Genomic DNA, 7,648 nt, shown 5'->3' on the forward strand with positions numbered 1-7,648 from the left:
TATATCAGGTGCTGCTGCTTTCAGTCATTGTGCAAATGTGCTGTTTGTAAGCTTGTAAAGCTGCAGTCAGCTGAGACTGAAGAAGTCACCTGATCAGTGAGCAAACGTTTCTGAAAACGTCCAGATGAACAGAATCAACCTTTTGGGATCAGCCAGCAATGCAGCATCATTGTTGTTCAGCTTCAGAGGTTTGCAGGAATGAACTGATGACCAGAAACAGCTGCAAAGTCCAAGAAAATACCAGCTGGAGTTCAGCTGCATTTGAAGAAGTCAAAGAAAAGTAAGGATGGCAAAGGGCGACGTTTTCTTCCAAAGAGCTGCAAACATGGTCGACGCCTCATTAGAAGAATCATCTGGACATTTGTGAGGAACTCTAACCAAGAAAGCAACGTCACACAGATCCAACAGACAGTTTCCATGACTGCAAGTGTTGAGTGGAAAAATGCTACATTGCATTATTGCATCCTCTCACCACAGGAGGCGCTGTTGGCACCACTGATTGCTGATCAGCTGTTCTCTGATGATCTGATTGATACTGTGAATAACGGGACTCACTGAACTCTGTGACACAGTGAAGATTACAGAGTTTAACTTCAACATCTGACTGACGTCACACAGACAGAAGGATGAACCAGTGAGGCACAGAACACCGTTACTGGAGATACTGGATCAGCTCCATGTGAACCTCTGATGGAGAAGCTGCTGAGCCAGAGAAACATCAGGACATGACAGCAGCTGCACTTATCTAACAACATGTAGCAGAGCTGATCTATGTTAGAGGATCTATCACAGCAGCTGAAGCCAAAGTCCAACACTGGATACCAGCTGAGCCTGTGCTGAGTGTAGTGTTACAGGAAAAGGGCAGAAACACTGGTAGCTCCCAGTGATGCTGACTGGGGCACAGAGCTGAATGATGCAGCATCAGGACACTGTTTCAGTCTGACTGACAGAGAAACCTGTAGCTGTATCTACATGTGAGGCAGAGGCCACACAAGCAGCTTTCTATGTTTCACAGTGACTGAGATCTTCAGTGGGGGTGGACATGCTCCTGTACAGACCTCTGAGGAGAACCAAGGTGCAGTCAAAGAGTCCAGTCTGTCCTCACAGATGTGAACATGTGCTTTCATCAGGTCTGCTGTCAGCTAGCAGGCTCACATCAGAATCACTGTTCCTGAAAAACACAGTCTGTGTGACATCATCAGTCAGCTGATGGTCCCAGATCTGAATGGTTTCTGTCTCTACTGAGGAAGTCAGAGAATATCACTGAGGTGTGGATCAGGTCTGAGTGAGCTGTGGAGGGACAGCTTTAAACAGTCCACAGGTCTCACGTCCTGCTCAGTCTGGTAGCAGATACCTCGTATTGTTCCAGATGTGCTGACATCAGCAGCAGCACAGCTGTGTGATACCATGAATCTCAGTTATTGATCCAACACACAGTAAATACAAAGATCAGGATTTCTGAGAGTAATCATTATGAGTCTGAACACATGATCACTGAATGTTAGTCTCCACAATAATAAGCTAACACAAGCAAACACAGCTTTCAGCTCTTATTTTGAAACTGGCTTATTTAGAGAGCTGTGATGTGAGCGTGCCTGGCTCTGAGGCACTTGGGTCAGCCTCTGTTGTTTAGAAGTGTTACAGACTGTGAATGACACAGACCTGTCAGTTTCCATGTTTGTCTGTAACACAGCTCAGGGGCTCCATGCTGAACGCATCCATCCAGTGTTATTGATCCAGGACTGATACCAGCATTGGGATCAATACTACAACACACAATCACATGTGTCCACGTGATGTGTTTGACCAGCTTTATTCATTAATGATCAATCAGCTTATTTACTGCATCTGAGTCCAGCTTCATTTAAATGATCCAACCATGAAAATGACATCAGTCCTACAGAAGCACTTCATGCTAACAGGAAGTCATTGATTAAGGTGGAATAACACAGAGACACAACCACTCACAGCTAACCTGACCCCACTAACTGCATGTGTTTGGACTGTGGGAGGAAGCCGGAGTACCGGAGAGGACGCACACAAACACGGGAGAACATGAAGCTCTGAAACAAAGATGGTGGATTTGACCTCAGGACCAGGCAGGGTTACGGGGGTCATGACCCCCCAATAATAGATCCAGCTACACTGAAACTGTCAATTTCATTTACTTTTCCTGTTTTAAAGCTATCAGGCTGCTTTGTGGCTCACTCAATACTAAACTAAGATACTTTCAGTGTGAATCATTTGCAGGAACACAGGCAGGATTTAAAGTGCAGAACTTTACAGTCTCTGTCTCAAAGTTGGTCTAAACATGCTAACAGCTCTTTGTTTTTTTCAGTTTTCACTGGTTTGATGTAATGAAAGAAATTTTAAAGAAGCAGACGATTGTTGTTATTTTATTTCTATAGTTTCATAAATCGTGGTGTGGATCTAAGTCAACATTCAGAATAAATAAGATAATACAGCACTTTGATGGTTGCCTTTGTATTTTCCCAGCAGTGCTCAGGTTGGTTCTCGGCTACATTTACATACAGATGTTAATGTGTTCAGCAGCTGGACTCATCTGAGGAAGGAACATTGGAAAGGTGCTCAGTGCACAACTGCATCACTAATTTTATGTAAGACCCTGTGTTTTATTGTATTTATATATTTGTAACATTTGACTCAAACACTTTTGGGAAGGATGAAAATGTTTTCAGGAGGAAGTTTTTCCTTCTGTCCGACTGCAGTACACACAACACTGCGTCTCCCCCCATTATCACAGTTCCTCAGGCTGCTGATGAGCGCCCCCTGGTGTCAGTGTTGATGACGTCATGCACAGTGAAACATAAACGGTGTCTGTTAATAAAAAATCATGTGTCCATCCTCATGTTTGCATCATGTTTCTGTAAAATCATCAGCTGTTTCTGAACCTTCTTCATTGTTTGACTCATTCCAACAGCTGTGAGCTGTGATGGAGTCAGAGCAGCTTCATCACTGATGTTCAGGTGAAGCTGAACTTAATAAACTGTAGAAATGATCAGGATTCAGGCTGGATGTGTAAAACACTTCTGTGTGAGGTCGCAGTGCTTCATATGTGTGTGTGGGCTGAAGCACACACGTGTGAGTCCTCAGAGGTTTCACACACATCACTGCACACACTTATAATCCTAGTTTAAGCTTGTGGATCATATCGGACACATCAGCAGCTCTTTGGAGACAAAGATTTGAGATTTAAGATGAGTCATAGTCTTTCTATCCATGGTAGCTTCCACTGCTGAGGCTCGGGAAACATGAAGAGGATAATTAAGAGCAAGCATCAGCTCTGTCTCATCTAACTACACAGTATTATGATCATGCACTTATGTCTCAAACTAAGACACAATGAGACAAAATGAGTTCTGTGAGTCTTTAGATTATCAGTAAATTCTGGTGACAGTTTGACGCTCAGTGGAGCCATTTTTGGTTTGTGATGAGTGTTTTGTGAGCTTCTGTTTTGTGAATCGCTCTTTGTAATTTAGAAGATGGTGCAGAAATGTGCGCGCCCTTATCTGAGAGGACACGGAGAGAGTGTCGCAGACTCGAGGTGAGGAGATAAACCTCGGAGCTGGACGGCCTGCACGTTACCCATGTGCATCTTTTCAGTGACATCAAGTGAACCCATAATAAGCATTTCTATGTCTTAGACATCATGTCCATTTCTAATGAGAGATTATTTTTAAATGAGGGAAACCTGGTCTAACAACACGCTTACAACAGAGCTAAAGGTTCACCACAGTGAGACGGTGGGACTCTGATAAGAACTGAAACACTGTGTATCAACAGCTGAGACAAAACTATATATAAACACTCATTTATTCCAGTTTAGTTTGCAATGATTTTAAAGTAATGTGGAACGATTCATGTTCATGAGCTGTTACAAACACAACTATTGATTTGTCTATATATGGTCGGACTACAAGGCTTGTGTTGAGGCTCTTGGAATAATGTGTGAATTACAGCAAGAAATGATGGTTTTCCATTTTACCAAAGTGGAATAAAATCACCACAGCAAAGAAATCATGTTATTGTCTGCAGCTAAAATATATGGTGAACATGGTTTTATAATAATGTGCAAACACAACCTCACTCTGCTCTATACGAGGAGCCAACCACAGCTGTCCGGGTCTTCATCCACCACCTCCACCATCTTTGCTCATCATCATTCACTTAATTGCTGATTGGTTTAAATCAAACTCCATTACAGGTTCAACTCCATTATATAACAGCATGTTGACTTTGGATCTGGTGTGCAGTGCCACCTTAAAAGATGAGGAAACTAAGAGATTACAAAAAAAGAAGTGGAGGAGTTAAAGAGCTGCAGCAGATTAACAGTTTCTGACAGTCATGTGTTAGAAATAGGACGATTAGATGAGCTGAGGGATCCATCTACTGCTCAGTGAAGCCTCATCAGAAACAGTCTCAGTGGAAGGATGGCTCTATTGTTAAGGAAGGACACAGGCAGAAAGACTGGCGTCTGTCACACAGGAACTGGACTGAAAATCAGCTGCACATATTCATCAGTATGTGCAAACATATTATAGGTGTGGAATTCAGGACAGTACCATCAGAAGTTGATCCACTGTGCAAATGTCTGATTGGCAGTGGCTTCATTTTTCACAATGAACAAACTGCTAATGCAGCATCACAGGACGTCAGCCATGGATTGGCCTCCCCAGACCTCAACATTACTGAAACATCTTAACAGAGGATGGAAACAAAGGGAACCAACATCCAAGAAAAGAGCTGCTGCTGAAAACTTCCTCACAGAAAACACAAACAAGCTTGACTAAGAGACTCCAGGCTGTGCTGAATTATAAAGGTGGACTGACCTCCAGGGTCCTTAGTATCATATAAGCTCAGTTTGTGTCTTATATACTTTCCATTTATATAACACAATATATAGAAAGGAGGGTGGTTTAAGATGTGTGTAGAGTTTTATTCATTATCTTTAGACAAACAAAGAAAGCACCATCCATTCGTCTCCAGTCTGTATGAAAAACAGGGGAAAGGTCAAATTAAACCTTTGAAATTCCTTTCACAATAAATCCATAAATAAACAAAATAAAACATAGAAAAGTGTTTAAACCCACTTTTCCATAAAGCTGTCAATAGGAAATGTTCCAGTAAACATGTCTGTGTCTCTGCTGTTTTCCTTTCATGCGTCCACAGCTGACAGGTAACCCTATTGGAGTCGCCATAGTGACGGGTGGCGTCTCAGCTTCAGCGTGTTGATGGGCACAGCCATGGTTACCACAGCTGGAGTTGGTGTACGGCGAGCTGTGAGAGGACAGAGATGGAGAACGCACATTTAACTCTTTAACAGGAGATACGTTACGACTAACAGACGACTGCTGTCTACATGATGTCTTTGCAGCCCTTATGCTACATGTTACACAACTTTTCTTCATGCCAACAAGACTGAGGTGCCACATAGTCGACACATACAGCTGATTATGATGCATGTTTTACTATTGCTATGTTCACATCATCTGCTTGGCTTTATTACTGAAAGCCTGGAGATCCTCTGACGTGTGCATGGCTGATGTGAAGTATGATTAGTCCTACATGACATCAACAACAGAGGCAATGAAAGCTTTGTTGTTAACAGGTTGTAGGTAAAGTCAAATGTCTACTTCTACACTTGTGTTGGGTAAAGTTCTTCTCACTGCAGCAGATTTATATCTGTGCTTTCACAGGGCGTGATGTGGAGCTCAGCGCTGAGGTGCAGGTCTCCTTGGAGACGGCATCCTGGCTGAAATATTATCATGCTTCCAAAACATTTCAGCTTTTATTTTGAAAGAAACAAGACTTGAAAACGAATCCCCTTCTTCCTCTTTGTCTTTGTTCTTCAGAGGAGTGTCACCTGGACAAACTCAGGGCTGTTCTAGAGCCTTTGTTATTATTTGACTCCATAGAAATAAAACTGAATCGAATCGAACAAAAACTCCCAAACAGCTAAAACACTTTGCTTTATTCTCTTTTTTAACAAATACGTTGAAGTCCATCCATAACAACACAGCTGAGATCTCCTTTGTAATCAAGTGTTTACATCCTTTGTACAGATCTGCATACAAAACAATCATTTACGTCCCACAGAAGTCTAGTTACACGTAACTATACAAGAACTGGTGAATGACAGAAACATGAGACACATGATCACAGGTGATAACAAAAAGAGAAAGAATTCATGTGTTAGTGATGTTTTTCAGCCCTGATGGCTCATGTTGGAGAAACAAGCTGAGGTACGTGGAAAGTTCACACACACAAGTGGGCGTGAGCGCACACACAGAGAGAAACACAACTGAAGCATCTGTTTGCTGTTTCTGCTTTCATCATCTCTGCTGCTGTGTCAGGCTGGGGTCTCTCAGTGACGTGGTTGAGGTGAAGTATGACGAGTATCCCTGATTCAGTCCATCGAGACAAAGGGCAAAGAAAGCTGTTGTTAACAAACTCTATGGTGATGTGGCATTTAGCTCTGACTCTACGCTCTGCTGAATCCTTTGAACCTGCTGATCAGTAAAGCTCTACGTGCTGCAGCAGATTGACCTCATCTGTGTTCACAGGTGTGGACCTCAGCGCTGAGGTGCAGGAGACTTTCATTCAGTTCTCCCTGCAAACAGCATCCAGCCTGGAAATACTGTCATCTTTCCCACAAATGGTGCTCTTATCTCAGAGAAGAAGTCTGATGTAAATAACTGCAATCAACAGTGATGTTCTGCACAGATCACTTTTCCATTTTGCTCTCTAGATGAGTCCCAGCTGCCTGACCTTGTGTCCAGGTGATCGTCTCACTGAGGAGCTTTTGTTCTGAAAATCTCACGTCCATCACCTGTTTCCTTTTTACTATCTCTGCTCTTTCTTTATTCACAATGCTCATAATATCACACAATTATATTCATCACCTGCATGTTTTTATCCAGCTGCTGTTAGAACCAAACAAATAAAAAGGATGAAAAGCCTGAAATCCTTTGATTTATTACATGTGAAACAAATATGAGAGCATCCCTAACAGCACAGCTGAGACCTTTGTTTTAATCAAGCCTTTGTATCGACACACTTGTAAAGATTCATATACAAAACATAATAGAATAAATCAATATAAAATACACATAATCACAAAAATGCAGCCATGTTGTGAGTTTGCATCTAAAACATGCATGTTTCCCTTTGTACAGGCAGATTTACAGCAGACAAAGCAACACGCTGATCGACTTTGACCGCTGCAAAAACAAAATACCCACCAAGTCTGAAGTCGATCAGAGGAACTGTTGACAGACTGACAGACAAACAGATGCTTGATTCATTAGTGCGATTAAATGTTCTTCTTTAGCAGCATCACTTCATGTGTTTGTGTTCCAGGAATAAAGGTCTGTTTAAACTGGACGTCTCCTCAGCATCACTCGTGCTGTCGTGGTTTCAAAGCTGTGCAGAAAGAATCTGAGGGATGATACAGAGGTGACCAAAGTTACAAACATCCAGCTGTGCTGGAAATGTTTGCAGAGCTCCAAACTCTTTGGCTTTCTGCAGAGCAAGTATGGAAGAAACACCTGAGCTAACTTCAGTTTAGACGATATGAGGAAAAATGCTGCTTCCCAAAGTTTCCTACAAGTATCCAGTTTATATTTAG

General features: G+C 42.2%; 1 protein-coding gene across 1 annotated transcript in view; it reads left to right on the top strand.

Annotated features, from left to right (window-relative positions):
- The window catches only part of LOC309700386 (protein NLRC3-like), a 123,193-nt gene extending 123,011 nt beyond the window's left edge, over window positions 1–182 (top strand). Inside the window, exon 9 of the mRNA XM_082523906.1 lies at window positions 1–182. This exon is cut by the window's left edge and continues 906 nt beyond it. The gene's annotated coding sequence lies outside the window, so the exon portion shown is untranslated.
- The last annotated feature ends 7,466 nt before the right edge of the window (window positions 183–7,648 follow it).

The sequence above is a fragment of the Aulonocara stuartgranti genome (genome assembly GCF_965226115.1).
Source record: "Aulonocara stuartgranti genome assembly, chromosome: 3".
In the NCBI taxonomy this organism is placed as follows: Eukaryota; Metazoa; Chordata; class Actinopteri; order Cichliformes; family Cichlidae; genus Aulonocara; species Aulonocara stuartgranti.